At 36.9% G+C, this 16,291-nt stretch overlaps 2 protein-coding genes across 5 annotated transcripts in view; one reads left to right on the top strand and one right to left on the bottom strand.

Annotated features, from left to right (window-relative positions):
* FILIP1L (filamin A interacting protein 1 like) overlaps positions 1-14,241 on the bottom strand; it is a 36,760-nt gene extending 22,519 nt beyond the window's left edge. Inside the window, exon 1 of one of the 2 annotated variants that reach the window (XM_026112437.2) lies at positions 13,962-14,241. The gene's annotated coding sequence lies outside the window, so the exon portion shown is untranslated. The remainder of the gene's footprint in view (positions 1-13,961) is intronic. The other variant, XM_064520967.1, reaches the window with a different exon arrangement.
* Positions 1-16,291, top strand: part of CMSS1 (cms1 ribosomal small subunit homolog) — a 247,515-nt gene that overhangs the window by 24,525 nt on the left and 206,699 nt on the right. The window lies entirely within an intron of this gene.

Raw genomic sequence — 16,291 nt, 5'->3', positions numbered from 1 at the left:
CATTTCCCAAGATATCTGGAATGCTCATTAAAGTCTTGATTCAGCAAAGCACTTGAGATTCCAGCCTAGATTTAGTGCATGAGCGAGGCAGTCTAAGCTAAGTTCTGATCAAGTCTTTTCTGCAAGGGTTATTTGAACCAAAGTGCCTAAATTTATTGGTATCTGCATAACTGCATAACCTGAGAAGGATTTTCAAGAGATTCTGTTTCTTTGGTTATTCCAAAGAAGGGTATTTAAAATGTTTCCTTCATTCAAAACATAAATTGGAATTCTAAAATTCAAACAAGAATAAAAGCAAATATTTCTAACCCCTTAAATCTATCTGCTTTTGAAAGAATACTTCTATAAAATCACTTCAGTGAAGTGAAAAGAAGAAGCATAGTTCAGAAGCTGGGAGTTAAAGGATTTGCATGTGCTTCAATCTAAAAAAGAAAAAAGGCAGCATATTAACTGTAGGGATTTGGGGGGTTTTTTGATGTCGTGTAGTTAAATGTTTTGCACTTGCTTTTATAACTATGTATCCTTATTCATGTACTCCTATATGGAAAATTCTCTCAACTGTACTAAACTGATTTCTTGGGCAGAGGTGAGATTGATTTTTGTAAGAAGACAGTTGGGAGTCCTTTTATTTTTGGAGAAGAATTTTTTTCTTTGGAAGTTGAATTCCTATTTCATAGTTCTATAGGTCACAGCAGCTGTTAAGTTTTCTTTTGGTGATGCCAGCTGAAGTATTTTAGTGCAGTAGGAGATAATCAAGAAGCAAAATTGATTAGAGTGTGTGTGTGGGGGGGAAGGATGCTGGATATTCAGTTCTTTCTGTACAGATTAAAGACTCGTCTTTAATCAAAAGCATTTAGCTTTTGATCCTGCTGTGATCTCTGTAGTCGGAGCACAGCATGTATCCAGGATCATTTCCCACGGGGTCACAAGATGGAGACTGAATACCCGTTGGTCTTTCTCCTCACCCAATAGTAAGCGTGATTTCTGATGTCTTCATGTGTTATAAAGTCTGGCCATGTAAACAGCAGACAAAAAAGTGCAAATGTGACTTTTGAATTGCTGTGCTTTAGTGTCTGTGTATCTGCACCATAGCTAAGTTTGTTCAAAAAAGAAAAGTCCTCTTTGAAGGACCTTAACATGTTGTATTTGAGAGTGCCATTTCACCATGTGCAGAGGACAGAAAAAACATTAGTGTCAAAAAAGATGAATGGGCACTATCCTATCCAATGAGATACTTTTATTATCAGTTTATTATCAGTATATCAGTATAATATCAGTATATTATTATCAGTTGAATTTCATGATCATGTAACTTCATTTTAGACAAAGGCAGATATATCGTTTGGCCAAAGCTTTCACAGATAATTCCAAGCAGTTGACTTCATGGGACTAGAGAACCCACACTGAATCTAGGCCAGCCAAAACAGGCATTGGAAGCTGTTTTTATGGACACGAATGTTAGGTAGTTAAACAGAGTCAGGGCAGCATCTTATTGCTCCTTTTCTTCAGAGCTTCTGTTATAAATTACTGATTTATTGTGGCTTACTATTGTACTTGGTTGCAATGCCAGTTGCCTGCTTTTTTTTTTTATTACTTTCCTAAAAGAAATCATATTTGTCGTCATCAGCTCTCCTCTATTCACCATAATTGCTTTTCTCAGTATCCATGCTATAGCTTCTTAGCATTAATGCCATGTATTTAAGCATGTTGTCTTGTTTTCCAGATGTTTTCAAATGCTTATTGGTTCGGCAGCACTAAGTTATATTTAGCAACATATGACTGTGCTCCCTACAAGACACCCAAACAGCCCATTGTCTTTCTGGTGTCATGTGGTATCCTTTCATTTTTAAGTGGGATTTTTCCATTGTCCTAAGGACCTGTATCCCATTGATATTGTTTAATTTGTGTTTTAATAGGCTTATAGGGGAGCAGCTTTTCCCTTGAGTTTCAGGGAAACTAAAGAAAGCATGGGAGACTGAGATTGCAAGATCCTTGTTCTTTTTTAATTTTGGAATTTGTTCTAGAATCAATCGTTTTTTAGAGTAAGAAGAACAATTTTTTTTTTTTTAAGAAATCATTTAATGTTAACTTTAGAAAAAGCTGAGTTCTTTAAGGATGTGAATTAAATCAGTCTTAGTTTATAAAGCTGGACTTTCACCAGTCCTCCCACCAAATACTGAGATCTTAATATCCTCCTTATCAATATCCTGATTTGTATAAGGTCATTCTGCAGAAATGACTGATCTTTTGAATGCTTGTGACATACTGTGTTTTTGTAAATTTCAGAAGTATATATCTTTGTCTAGTTTATGTGCTCTTCCTCATTTCCCCCCTCCCCCAACCCCCTGCTTAAAGACGTGCCTTAGTAGAGGTTCTACAGGTTGTAACACGAGGGAGATTTGTTTCTAAAGTTTTTGCACATGTACTTGAATTTCCCCTTGCACAATGCAAATAAAAATGCTAAGCTGAAAGCTTTTAAATGTAGATGAAGTCATGACTCTTCATCTGAGGCATTCTTCCCAGTAAGCAATAAGCCATGGTTTGGCTTTTACTAAGAGAAGAAATATGCTTCATCATTTCTGGTAAATCCTACAAGTTGGTCTAATTTTTGACACCAATGAAGTTAAGTATTTATTTTCAGAAGAAAGGCATTCTGTCTTTGCCTTCCACAGTTTGTGGCAGTAAAATTTGAGCTTGCTAATTTGGGTTTCTGGTCCTGGAGTGGCTACTTTTTTTTTTTTTTCTTTTCTCCTTTGCCTACAGTTGTACTTACTGATGTATCGTTTTGAGGAAGACATATGTTATGGCTACTTTCATAGCTCTTTTTATTATCTTTATTGATGCTTCTTTTTTTTTTTTTTTACTGCCATAAAGAAAGTCAAAAGCCTTTCAAATTACAGCAGCAACAGCATACCATAGCTGTTGTGTAATCTGTTGGCTTTATCTGAATCAGTCAGCACTTCCCAACAGAATGCTAACACTTTATTTAAAATTTTTTTGCAGTATATTGTTTACGTACGTATATCTTAAATCATCAGTTTATACTAGGATGCAAATCTGTGCAAAGGGTGTCCCAGCTGCAAGGGAGAGTGTGTTTAAGGCAACTTTCCTGATAAGGAAATTTAATTTATAGAATGAAGACTTTTAATGATGGGGCTGAGTTCTGCTCGTTACTCCACAGGCTACCAGAGAGGGTAATCATTGTTTTATCTGATCCTTATAATGCTGACTTGCTTTGCAAGTCTTCATAAAAATCATATGTGACGAGTGGTGTTGCCAGTTTGGGGTTGACTTAGGCAAAATTTAAAATGGGTAACCAGATGTATTTAGTTGTGATGCTGAGTGAAGTTATACAGGATAATATATTTTTTTAAAAAGAAATTAATCTCTAATAATAACAGTAATTGTGAAATCATGGTCTCAATCAGTGTTGTTGTAAAATCCTGCTGGTAGAATACCTATAGTGGTGCTCACACATGTTACGAAATCCAGAGTTAACTTTGCTGACAGTAAATCACATCAGAAAATTTTAATGCATTTATATTGGTGGATTTAAGTTTAAGACTGAATCAACAATTGTATCTGGCCAGTCATTTTAATTGAGCACTAAAATTCAGTTTCAGCCTATCATGAAACCTCAGTTTAAGAAAAGAATTTTTTTATCTTGAATTATCAGCTACAGTTCTTTTCATATGTAGATGTTCATTGGAAATCACCTATCAAAACAAAAACCTTGTACAAAAGTATTAACACTTTTTGTGGCAATAACTGTTCAAATGTTCAAGGTAATAGTTCCTAATTACTTATGGCAGGTCATTTCTAGGCTTCTAATGCTAGCCATCTGTAACATCCCAGATTATAATAGGAAGATTTGAGTTTTGTTGGTTAATAATTTGAGATTCTTTTCATGTTGCCATAGTACATTTCTTTTTTTCTCTCTCTTTTTTCTCTTTTTTCTTTTTTTTTTTCTCTCTAAGCAAACTGTCTGTAAAGTCAGAAATAAAGCAAGTAATTTCAGATGCAACACCAGAATTTGGAACTCTTCAAATTTACGTCAGCCAGGAAATTATAGTTTTGCAGATGGAAAGCTTTCAGAAGGAAATGGAAAGATGAACCACAAGAGATGTGGTATGGGGGTCAAAGCAACAAAACTGAGGCAAAACATCTCCGTTTCTAATCCAGGTCCTGCTTTTGTCTCTTCTTCAGCTTGAACAAGTAAAATTGCTTCAACTTCAAATTTATTAAAAGGGAAAAGCAGTGTTGACTTACTGTAACATTATTTGGAGAATTAATATTAACCAAGAAAGGTTTTCATGGTGTGGTTGTTATTCAGAATACGTCAAGATAACTACTGATTTTAGCATTTGTGAATTTTAAAAGAAGTCATCAAAATGACTGCATTTTAAACAATTAAGTTTATAGGAAAGGTCCTGCATCTTTATGATCTTGAATTTTGTTTGTTTTAAGTGTGTGCTTTCAGTGTGTGCTGGAACGTTCTTCCTTGACTGCATGTTATTAAGCTGTTGCTAAAATCACCAGTGTTATAAAACACTCAGAGAAACACTATGGAGATAAACAAGGGCAATGTTTGTCCTTCAATTTTTCTTCCCATGGGCAGGTGGAAGTATTTGCATTCTCTGTATGGAGTATCAGTGCTGCTGGAGGCCACTGCTGGGAGTTAGCGAGTGAAAAATTGTAGCAGGAGCTAATTGAAGACTTTCCTGAAGACTATGTTTTGGAGCCCTGTCTGTCTATTCCTCCTTTGTCCCTGCAGGGAGACTGGGCATAGGCACAAGAGTGCAGCTTGTCCAAGCTCTCCTGGAAATTTGTGGTAAGGCTGCAACAAGCACTGATTGCCCCCAGCCACGTGTGTTTAGCTTGTATGAAGTAAATACTACCTAGTTATTGCTGCTGTGTTGTGTTTAATGCTGATAGAAGCATGATAGTTTGAGGGGCTGAACTTTTGTCTTAAGTATCTAATCAGCATCATCTGAGTGACTGACGTGATGAGTTTATGAAGTTCTGAATCTCTGAATGAAATCTTCCTGGGGAAACCTGCTGACCTGAAACAGCTGCTTCAGCTCTGTCTGATCAAAGTTTGTAACCCTTCAGTCAGTTTTTCACACTTTTCAGTTTAATAATACTCCTTTCAGATGGAGACAACAATCTGAAATTTGTTAACGCTAGCAATTTCAGTGAATAATTTCTGTCTATAATTTGACTGTTTTCTTTCTTCGTATAACATCATGCAGTGTAGATTCAAGGTGGTCCTCCATTTTATAGATGCCTTTTCTGTGGGAAGTGGGGGAAATGGGTGCTTTTCTGGTATCTGTTTCACCTGAAGCTATGCTGCTGTCTTGACCAGAACTGGGCATAAGCCTGCAAATATCTAATTCATACTGTTTTTTCTTTTTTTTGCTTCAATTAGTTAATATTTTTGGTATGACTGAAAATGGCACTTTGCCAAGAATAACACGTCATGTTACTCAGAGGAGACTGGTTAGTCATAAATGTTATTTTCCCACAGCATTTACAGGAACTGGATGTTCTCTAAAACAATTTTAACACACATTTTATATAGAAATAAATGTCTGGGGCTACACTTTTATCCATGGGCAAGATAGGCACTGAGCCTGTCTCTTTAGCTAGCTATGGCCTTATTTGTATATTATCAGTCATCAGCAGTGGCAGAATCCAGAACCTTCCATACTGCCATGCACGTGTCCTCTGTTGAACTCAAGGCACCCTTCCAGCTGCTACCAGTGCGGGATAAACTGCTCAGTAAGACAGTGGACACCATCTTTTAGACAGGTGGAAGTTGGGTGCAAATTTTAATATGTGCTCCATGTACACTGGTGCAGGTGACAAGAATTAATGTGCTTTAGCGTTGAATGGGACTGTAAGGGAAGACTGCAGGTTTACCTTTGTTTTGTGGGATGGGGGGTGGTTAAAAAACAATTTTACTCAGGAATGATGTAGGTGTTGTCACTCCTCTGCAGGAGTTTAAGTTTACGTGGCTTCTTGAGATCCTTTTTGTATCCATAAAATCTGTATTATATACATACATCCTGATAGAAAAGTAGGTCTTTTTTGGTGTACTTCCCAGAGTAGCTCTGTGTATCTATATAATAAATGTGTGTGTTTGAAGATTGGGTTGGGGTGGCACCCCATTCTTTCTGTGGCAGAAAAAATAAAACATAGTTGTCACTGCAGATTTAAAGTTTTCTTGATGCAAAGCCCCATGAAGCAATGTAGTTGAGGCCTTCCAAATAAACAAAAGAATTCTATGTTATGGGGGTGCTTATATAGTTGCAACTCTTTCTAGCAGCCAAGACTAAAAGTAATAAGAACACATATCATAGAGTTTACTTTGAAGCTAAATATGCATTCTTTTCCCTGCACATCTGGCAATGTGAGGGCCTCTGTTTTCTCTAAAATGGACTTTGCCAACGTTTCATTTTGCAGGGCACAAGTGAAAGGGAGATTGTAGCAATGCATTACAGTGTGGTTAACTATTCAAGGCAACTTTGAAGCTACAAGTGGTGAAGAATATGGTTAGTTTCCCACATTCCAGTATGTGATCTTCAGAAATAGTGTTAAAACTAGTTCCCACAGATTACAAAGTGCTTCTGGGTACAGTCTTAGGTATTCAAAGCCCTGTAGTTCTGGGGACTTTGCTACCTGGGAAATAATTCACTTCCTTGATATCTGTCCTAATCCTGCTATGTATCTTGCTGTACGTCTCCTAAATGTGAATGTGTTGGGACACGAAGCACAGGATGTTTGGCAATTGTGTTTTCTCTTGTCTCAGTAAGACCTCAGGCCACATTGGCCTAGGAACACTTGGTGAATCATCTAAAGGTGGAAAGGCATTGCATGTTTGTTAAAGCTCTGCGTATTGCTCTTGTTCAGGATTTAAGCTGTCATGTTTGCTCCAAACTGATCCTCTTCAAGAGGACTAATGCATTGTTTTTAGACTACAGGATGGGAAGCTAAGTCAAGAGTTATAGATAATAGCCTGCAATTTTTTTTAATGGTTATAATTCTAATCAAGGTTTATTGAGTAGTTTTAATTCATACACTTAAATAACACCTTTTCATACTGAATAGAATAACCTCTTTACTTAAACACCTGTGATGAATTGTTTAACTAAAGAACATGTTTTCTACTGTCAGATCTGTTGATTATGATGTGTTGAAATAAGGTTTTTCATTCTTCTGTGGCCTTGACAGTTCACTACATTAAAGGTCAAATATTCTGCTTAAGCATAAAGTAAAACTGGATCTTTTAGTTATGTGTACATTCAAAATGTTAATAACAGTTTGGTTCTAGAATCTGCTTTTTCTTTTTTTTTGTAGCTACTTGTATATGTTTGCAGCAGATGAAGTAAGCATTACTTGTCTTGGAAAATAGATGTTTCTTTATTTCTTAGGCAAAAAAGCTCTAAATTGTTAGGATGATGCTTACTCTGATGATCTGTGATGTTTAGGTTGTATTTTCCTATTTTGAGATGTCACTAAAAAATGAAGGTTCTGTAGCATGCTTTCATGTACAGCATGTTTCTGATGTACTACATTTTAGCTTTTATTGTTAATTTAAAAAGCGATTTTGAATGCTGAGAATAAAAAGGCACCATTATCTCTAGATACCACTGGCTAGCTGGTTAAATGCATTAGCCTAGGTATATCAGAAGGTTCACTGACAGGTTATAAAACATTAGCTTGTCAAAATTTGAGTTTTTTCAATTAAACCTGACTGAAATAAGAGAATTTTAGCATTTGCAGAGATGGCGGTAATGGTCTAGAGCTTTAAGCAGAGGATGGGAACAAAGTAATAGCAAGCCAGACACTTTCTAAAGTGGCTGTTCACTTGTATATTGTGTTATGTTTTCATCCCTCCTCCTTTACAGGAGTTAGCAAAACATGTAAGCTGAAGGTTCTTGTCTGTTGTTGTCAGCTATTTTCCCAAAGACAATTGAGGGGGGCAGCTCCTAGCGTGAGCCTAACTGTCTTCTCCTCGCCCCCAGCAAATCTAGGCAATCTATTCTGTCTTGGATTGGCCTATATAGAAGCTGTACTTGATTACTTGGCTTTGGAGGGTTTTTATCCCTCTGCTCCACTTACACGTGCAAATGTGCATACCCGTATTATGTGTTAGATGCGTTTTTAGAAACACGTATTTCAGGAGAAGTTTGAAGCCTGCCAAGGTTCTTGGTGGCCCTTTCACTGAAGTCAATTGAGTATTTTATTTGGGAATGGTGTGGGTTCCTAGAGAAAAGATTTTCTCTTTGCATAGAAGAATATATGGTACTATTTTGCAAGTTAAAAAAAGTTTTGTCTTTGAGCATTAACAAATTGCATTTTTTTCCCATCTTTCTGTATAAAGTCATTAATAGCAGTTTAAGGACCCAGTTCCTATATAATTGTATCCAAGTTAATATGATCAGCACTGGATTTGAGATACTTAGGTCAGGGGTTAGCTGCCCCATATGTGGAGCTGTTGTACCCAGGTTCAGGTGACCAGATTTTAAAGAAGAAATTAGGCTCACTTAATTCTCTGTCTTCTTTTCTACAAAGGGATCTGAAACAGAATGGCTCTGCTGAAGCTGAGAAAGTGCTTGACTGGGGGAGGTGTTTTTAAGTTGAAAACCAAAAAACTGTGGAATTTATTAGGCGTCTTCTGTAAAATCTCTATATAGCTAATTAAAATAGAATTATATTTAGGAATGTGGTGGATGACATTGTGCATGTTCAGTTTCAGGTGATCTTTAGCCAAGCTTATAAGTGATAAAATTTACTAATTTTCCTCACAGTTTGACCCAGTGACTGAAATTTATGGGAATTTTACCAGAAGACTGATAAATCAAAAAACATTGGAACTCAGCTTACAATTTCTTTAAGATGTTTTTCTCCATGAGCTTGAAATCTATTGAATTAAAATGTGATTTTTATGAGTGCATTACTTTCCATTTTTAAACAGCCAGTCTTCTGTCTTTTTTTTTCCCTCAGTAGCTGCGACATGCTGCTTAATTTAAGGTTTTTAAATTTTTCTTCTCTCTCTTTATGCACTCATCGAAATAGTTGATTTGCAAATATTCGGTAAGGCCTGTCTTTTCAAAAAGAAGAGAAAGTTTTAAACCCACTCTCCTGCAATGAATTTGAAAGAAATTGCTTTGAATATTAGGTTTAAGGCAGATCTTTTTAAAACTCTAACTCAGCATTTAATCTGACTCAAATGCAATGCTTTTGTACCTTCCCTGGCCTTTGGAAGCCTATAAGGGACAAATCTGGTTCATGTATTGTTTTACATTTCCGAAATATATGTAAGATTTTTTTTCTTGCTTAAAAAGAAATAATAATAGTAGAGGTTTATCAAGGCATCACCTAAAAGTCTCAATTTTGACTGGGCTGTATTGTGTGGGTGTTATACAGACATATAAACATCAAAATCAAATGTTGTTTGTCACAATGAATATGCATGATCCTGGACAAAACATCTTGCAGGATCAGGAAAGCTTTTTTGTTTGTTTTTCTTTTTTCTTTTAATTAAAAGTAGTCTGTTTATGAAATATTGCAAGGATCAAAAAAAGTCTCTGTTAATCAGATTTTTTTTTTCTTGTCAAAAGTGTTTCATTTTTTGCATTGAGATTTTCAGTCTTGTCTACCAGGGCTTTGTAGACCCCATCTGAAGTACTTCTGTAAAGGTTTGTTGAGGCTTGAGCACAAGCAGTTAGGTTACTGTGGGCTCCGGTTGCTCAGCTTCTATGAATATGCAGTGTGAAGCAACATGGCCTGAGTTCTGCTTAATTACCTCAGCAGCCACTTGCTGGTAGTTAGCAGTAGGTCCCCTGCTCAGCTTGAGGCTGAAGTAAAATGGGTGTGTAGCATCATCATGGTATGCATGATGAGCTGTAGCACAAAGGGTGACTTCTGCAACAGGAAAAAAGTGTGTGCATCTATGGACCTGAATGAGTGCGGCTACAGGACTTTGAGTTGTGTTGAAATGTTGTCTAGCACAGTTGTTTTGAACTTTCATCTATAAACTTTATTATTAGAGGAGGGTTACATAACAATGTTGCTGGGTATACATCCAACTTGGATAAGCTAGCTTTAATTTATTTCATGAATGTTTGCTTTTCTCTCCTTCTCACTGTTGCCTCTCAGTTTTTTGTTGTTCTGGTGAGGAGGCAGTGCTTCAGGAGGTGTTGTTTTTGTACTGTTTTTAAACTAGAGGCTATGAACTGCTACAGAAAATCAAGTACACTTTCCTTGAATTTAGGAACATTTGAGGAATGCAAGTTGTATATACCAGAGCGTGCTCCATTGGTCAATCAATGTGAGTACTGTTAGTGACTTCCCACAAACATCATGGTGCCCTGAAAGTGCAAAGTGATCCTTGTCTCATTGACAAGGAAAGAGAGCAGACCTCAAAAACAGCACAACATACTGAGAGATGCTAAGACTCAAAATGTCCATTGCTTCACTTAAAACAGAAGACTGGGGACTATATTTAGATTTTTTTTCAGCAATGCTTCTAACCTGCTTGGAGCTGAGTAATACAGTTTAGTGAACGGTTGAACTAACCCAAGCTTTCAGCCACATCAAAAAGGCTCAGTGTGCACCTCAAGGATGCCATGGCAGGATCCACTCGAGTGTGAGAGAGACAAATCTAGGCAATTACAAATAATTTATTTTTAGTAGAAATGCCTAGTTTCTAAGTTCCCATCAACTAGATGACAGGCGGAAGCATTAATGAGTAAGAACTAAAATGTTTAGGATGGTTTTTAAAGATCTGTCTTCCTGCATTATAAACTCTGTAGGATTCTGACTTAGATATTCTAATGGGGTACTGTAATTGCTTCTTTAATGAGCTGTGTTCAGGTGACACCACACCCAGGATTTGAGAGAAGTTGCTTGTAGGAGAGTTCTGAAAGACTAGTGGCTGCTCGCTTTCCCAGGCACATCCACACTGGATAAAGAATTTTTCCTAAAGAAAAGCGCTAGCTTTTTAAGAACTGGCACGGAATGGAAACTGTTGCTGGGAGTAAAATAATTTTTATTTTTTTTAATCTCATGACAGTGGCAAATGTGATAATTCATCACAGCACAAGGTAAATAATATGAAGTGCTTTTACGCAGCAAAATCATACACTGACTTGATTTTACTAGTACTGATGGGGAAAATAAAATTGGTGCAAGTTATATTCATAGATCTTACAGGTCAGATCTCTTAAAAACTCTTCTCTCAGCAGTGATGGGAGACCAGTGAGGCAGCATTTGTCAGTGGCGGGAAGCGAAATGATGGGACAGGAGGGAAAGGGTCAGTGCAGTTTGATAGGAAGCTGACTGTCATCCCTGAAGGATGTACTTGATTCTTGAAATGCTTTCTCTTCATGTTGGATATTGTAAAAAGTTACTATAAAAAGAAATTTAAGTGAAGACATAGTTTTCGAAGACTGAATTATATGATAATTCTTTTCCTTTACATGTTTTTACTGTTAAGTGATTCAAGGTCATTTAATTTTACTTGCTTTACATCAGATATTCTCAATATGTATTAAGAAATCTGTGATAAAACAAAGGAAGGTAGAGTATTATGGTGTGACTAGGTAATACTGAACAAAAAGCAGCAAGGCATATTTATGATGATACTTCAGTGTATGTACTTTGGACTTTTACAAGTATAAATGAGAGCAAAATTGGTGCTGTAAGTATTAAGTGAAGAATCTTTTCCCTTTAGATCTGCGAAAGGCAGACTGTGGGAAATGGAGCTCTTTAAGCTTTTGATAGATGTCATGACTCATATTAGACTAGCAGCATTCACAGTACAAATGGTATTTTGGATATTGCTGAAGCAGTAATTAATGGTTTATGCTGCCCTCCTCCTCTGTTAGATTTGGAAGAGCTGAAATAGTCTCTTACCTAAGGGTGGGCTTCTTTCTATTTTCAGTTACTGCCTTATCAAATAAATAGGTTTTGTATTGCATATGTAGTATTTCCATAGAATTTTTTTCTTCATCAAATTGTAGTCCTTTGATTTAGCTTATCCTTGCTCTTCAGACACTATTTTTGAAGGTCTGTTACTTAACTTTGGTTTGTAACACATCTTTTCATAATGTTGCTAACCCTTCCACTTTATAACTTGACAATGTATTTGTTAAGTATTAAATCCACTGGGCATAGGATGTGTACTAAACCATTTGTAGATCTCTTTCCTCATAAATGATTATTTGCTGTAGGTTGCATGTCTACAGGCATGGCAGAATAGCAAGGAGAAGACATTGTAAGGGCTTAGGGTACTGATCCAGGCTATTTGTTTTCTAATATAAACTTCCATGTGTTCTGGTTGCCAGGATTCTTTTCACTCTATATAGCAGTATAGTGCCCTCTTTTTGAGTCTATAACCAGGCAAACTGAAAGCACCAAGAGAAATGTGAACTTTGCTCATTAGAAGAAAAAGTTATCTTGAAAACATGGATATGACTTTTATTTAAATGCCAAGGTTAATAATACATAAATATCTGATTTATCTTTGAAATGGAATATCCATATATATTTAAGTTTTTAGAACCATGTTGAAAATAACTACTGAATAATTTTTTGTTGTTTAAAGTAGAAAAAATGATGAAAATGTTCACACGCAGCATTTTGGTTCTTAGCCTTTAAATCCATGCATGCTTGATAGTACAGTAATGCATATGGCTGTACCCTTTTTAGTTTTTCTTAAATATATACCAGAACTAGGATTTTGCAGAATTTTAAGCAGTAAATAAAAAACAAACAGAAACCTTTCTGTGCTACCAGTTTATACCAATTTCATTTCATATTATGGAAAATTTTAAAAAATACAAGAAAAACATATCTTTCTTTTTAATGTTTGAGAAGAGTTAGCCTGAGTTTGAAGGTCTTAAGTCTAACTTTCATAACATTTTAAAGTACACATAAGATCAGTGCTTAGTAGTCAGCCTTTGCAAGTATAGCATAGCAGAATCAACTTAATTGCAGTTATCCCAATAAATAAGAATTTGATAGGGTTTGGTCCTTAATCAAGTGAGAGAACATTGTGATTTTGTACAGGATGCAGATGTGAAGTATAAACACGCTCTGGCTTAGTGCCTCCTCAGAACCGCTTTCAACTCTCCGTTTCTTGGAGTTGATGCTGCTGTACTGTTCTGCATCTTAAAGAGTCAGCCTCAGAGAGATGGGTGAAATTTCTCAGCTTTTTAGAGCCTCATCACTTGTTTGATGGCCAGCGTTTCAGGTTTTTTGCCAAAATCTGACAGTTCTTCCCCCATGTGATTTGACACTTGCACACAAGACACAGAAGAGGGAACCAGTGTGTAGGAGTTGAAAAGTTTGTTAGTAATTAAACTAGTTACAAGTGTTTGTTTCAAACACAGCATAATCTGATTGTAAAATGATGTTTGTGGCAATTCATATGTCCCTCTGTAAACTACAGTAGAAGTTGTTCAAAAGTATGCTAAATGCATAGAGACATATGGGCATACATGTCTGCTAATATGTAGCATATGCGTGTAAACACGGCATAAAGTGAGGCAGTAGCTCTACCTAATACATTACAATACAGTTGGACTCTTTCCACAGCTTTAAATGCAGTCATGATTTTATCCGACCCATTTGGAAAGTGTGTGTAATTCATAACTACCTCCTTCTTTAACGTTAAACAAATTCTTCATCTGTTGGCTCTGTAGGAATCGTTTAAAATACAGTTTTTAATTCCTGCAGTAGTCATCCTACTCTTGAGTAACAGGACATCTAGATCTCGTGGTGTCGGTCTGGGGTTGTTTTTCTTTATTTCCCCCCCCCCCCTTTTTTTTTTTTAATCCCCAGCCCTTCCTTCGGAGGTGACTTTAGAAAAAAGAGTATCCATCTGAACAGGGGGGAAAGGCAGAAGCAGCCGGGACTGCTAGAAGCGGTTTTCTTCCCACCCTCTGCCTTACCTGGTGTCGCCGCACTACCGAGCTCCGGGTTCGGCCGCTGCCGCCGGGCGCGAGGCTCCCCGCGGTAGCATCAGCGCAGCGCGCATTCCCGCAGTTGCACTAAACAATGAGAGATAGGCGCCTCGCATGCCCCAAGCCTAGGGAGCATTACGTCAGCGCCTTGCCATATAAGGAGCTCTGTGTTGTGCAGACTCGTCGTGTCTGAGTGGTGCGCTTCGGTGATAGCCAGGACTTAGGAAGCTTATTAATGTGTTCTGGCTCCAGCTGACGCTCCGGACTGTGTGAAACATTTCATTTGTCTGCTAGCCCATGGCCAAAAAGAATGCGCGGAAGGTTTGGGTTACGGCAGTTCCTTTCTATTGCTGATAATAAAGTCGTTAAAAGTTGTTAGCTCATTAGTCCTAACGTTTTCCACTCAGTCTCCTAGCCTAGAGCTTGAGGGAAGAAGGGAAAAATTCAAGGCAAGGTCATCTTCTTTAATAAGTTGTCCTAAAGGAGCTTTTTTGATTTTTTTTGTACTTTTTTTTTTTAATATGACAAAAAAATGTGAATTTAGCTGAACTCCTAAGAGGGTGATATGAACATCAAGCCTTCTCTCTCTGCATCTCTCTGTCTCTGTCTCTCTCTCTTTTTTTTTTTTTTTTCCCTCCTCTCCTTCTGTAAAGAGTCGGGGTCCACAGAGGATAGTATTTTATTTCCTGATGATGTAACTACAAAACAATTCTCCAAGTGATGATGGGAAGGCCAGATGAAATCTAACTTTTTTTTTTCTCTTCAATGTTTTTCCTACAAAACCCTTTCCTTTTCATATGTTTGTGTTTCAGCTAACACAATTAAGCAGACCAACCAACTATTTTTAGTAAGAAGGTCTTAAAGAAATGAATCATTTATTTTACTATTTAGAAAGAGGCAGGAGGCCAAAAAGGAGGCTTTAGATTGAACTGAAGAGCTTAAAATGTATCTCTTGTATTCCCTCTCGTTCAGTGTACATCCTGAATAAACACTGAGAACACAGGGAAGGAATAGCCGAAATAAGCACAAAATTAGTTGTTGAAATTCCACAAAGGGTTAACAGGAGTAAATGAAAAATTCCTTTTGTGTTGGTGAGCAACTTAGAGCATTGAAATGCTTTCTAAACTATTTTGTTCAGCTCTGTTAAAGTAGATGCATCCACAGTTCATTCATTTGCAGCAATTGAGTTTTAGTCTTCAGATAAAATTTGGTACAGTTTAAGCTGTGCTACTAACTGCTTTTTGGATGTGGTGGTATTGTGCTTGAACGTAATGTTAACATCATGTACTTTACTTATTTGGAGGTGTTATCTGTATCTATGTGAAGAGAAATGGTGATTAAAATGTCTGTATTTCATTAAAAAGAAAGATATTTTTTAGCTACCCTGCATGTTTTACCCTGAATGTAGTCATACAAAGATATTTATACTTCAGCTGGAAATTTTCAGTAAGCCCTTTGCTCTGTGACTGAGCCAGGACTTAATCAGAAGTATGTTACAGGCTTGTATGGACGATCCTGCTGTCCTCTTCATAAATTTTTGAGGAAGCTCAGATTTGTGTACTTGATCCATATGTATTTGAAAGTGAGTATGCCTGTATACTGACCCTTCCAAAATGGTTTCTGAGATTATGCAATGTCTTACTTGAATATACCAATGGACAGACCATAATGATATTTTATTTCATATTGCAGGGAGAGTTAGAAATAAAATCCAAACAAAAACAGCCTCTCCTTTAGCTAAAATTGGACTGTTCAGATGCTTGCCTAATGTCTTTGGGAAATAACACTGCGTATAGTTTCCTTGTACAAAAGTGTTGTGCCAGCGTGGATCACTTGCATCACATAACAGTTCATCGAGGTGACCTTGGTATGAGGAACATGAGGTTGACTTCATCTTCAACTAAAAACTTGCTCCATCTATTGGGACTCTACAGCTATTTAAAAGAACAGGACAGCTGCAGGTATGTCTTAGAACAGGCTGTATCCCATTAGAGTTGCAGGGGGAGTCAGGTAAGTAGGAATCTGCTTTGTATAACAGAGACATGGTAAAGGTAGCTAGGAGTTAAATATACAGGCATTCTTTTATGTATGTGTATATATATGTGTGTGTGTGAGAAAATTATCATTTCTCTGTTTTACTTTTTTATTTTTCTTTCCCTCCCTTTCACATTGTTTTTCTCTTTCTGCATCTTTCCCTTCACATGCACAGCATCTATCTCTTCAATCTCTGTATGAAAATTGCTTTCATTTTTGTCCTCCCACATGAAGCAGTTAGGGTGGACCATGAATAGCTTTGAAGAAGAGGACTTTCCAAAAGC

Source organism: Dromaius novaehollandiae, chromosome 1 (genome assembly GCF_036370855.1).
Source record: "Dromaius novaehollandiae isolate bDroNov1 chromosome 1, bDroNov1.hap1, whole genome shotgun sequence".
Lineage (NCBI taxonomy): Eukaryota > Metazoa > Chordata > Aves > Casuariiformes > Dromaiidae > Dromaius > Dromaius novaehollandiae.
The sequence above is the reverse complement of the archived record's forward strand: the minus strand, read 5'-3'. Positions and strand labels throughout refer to the sequence as shown.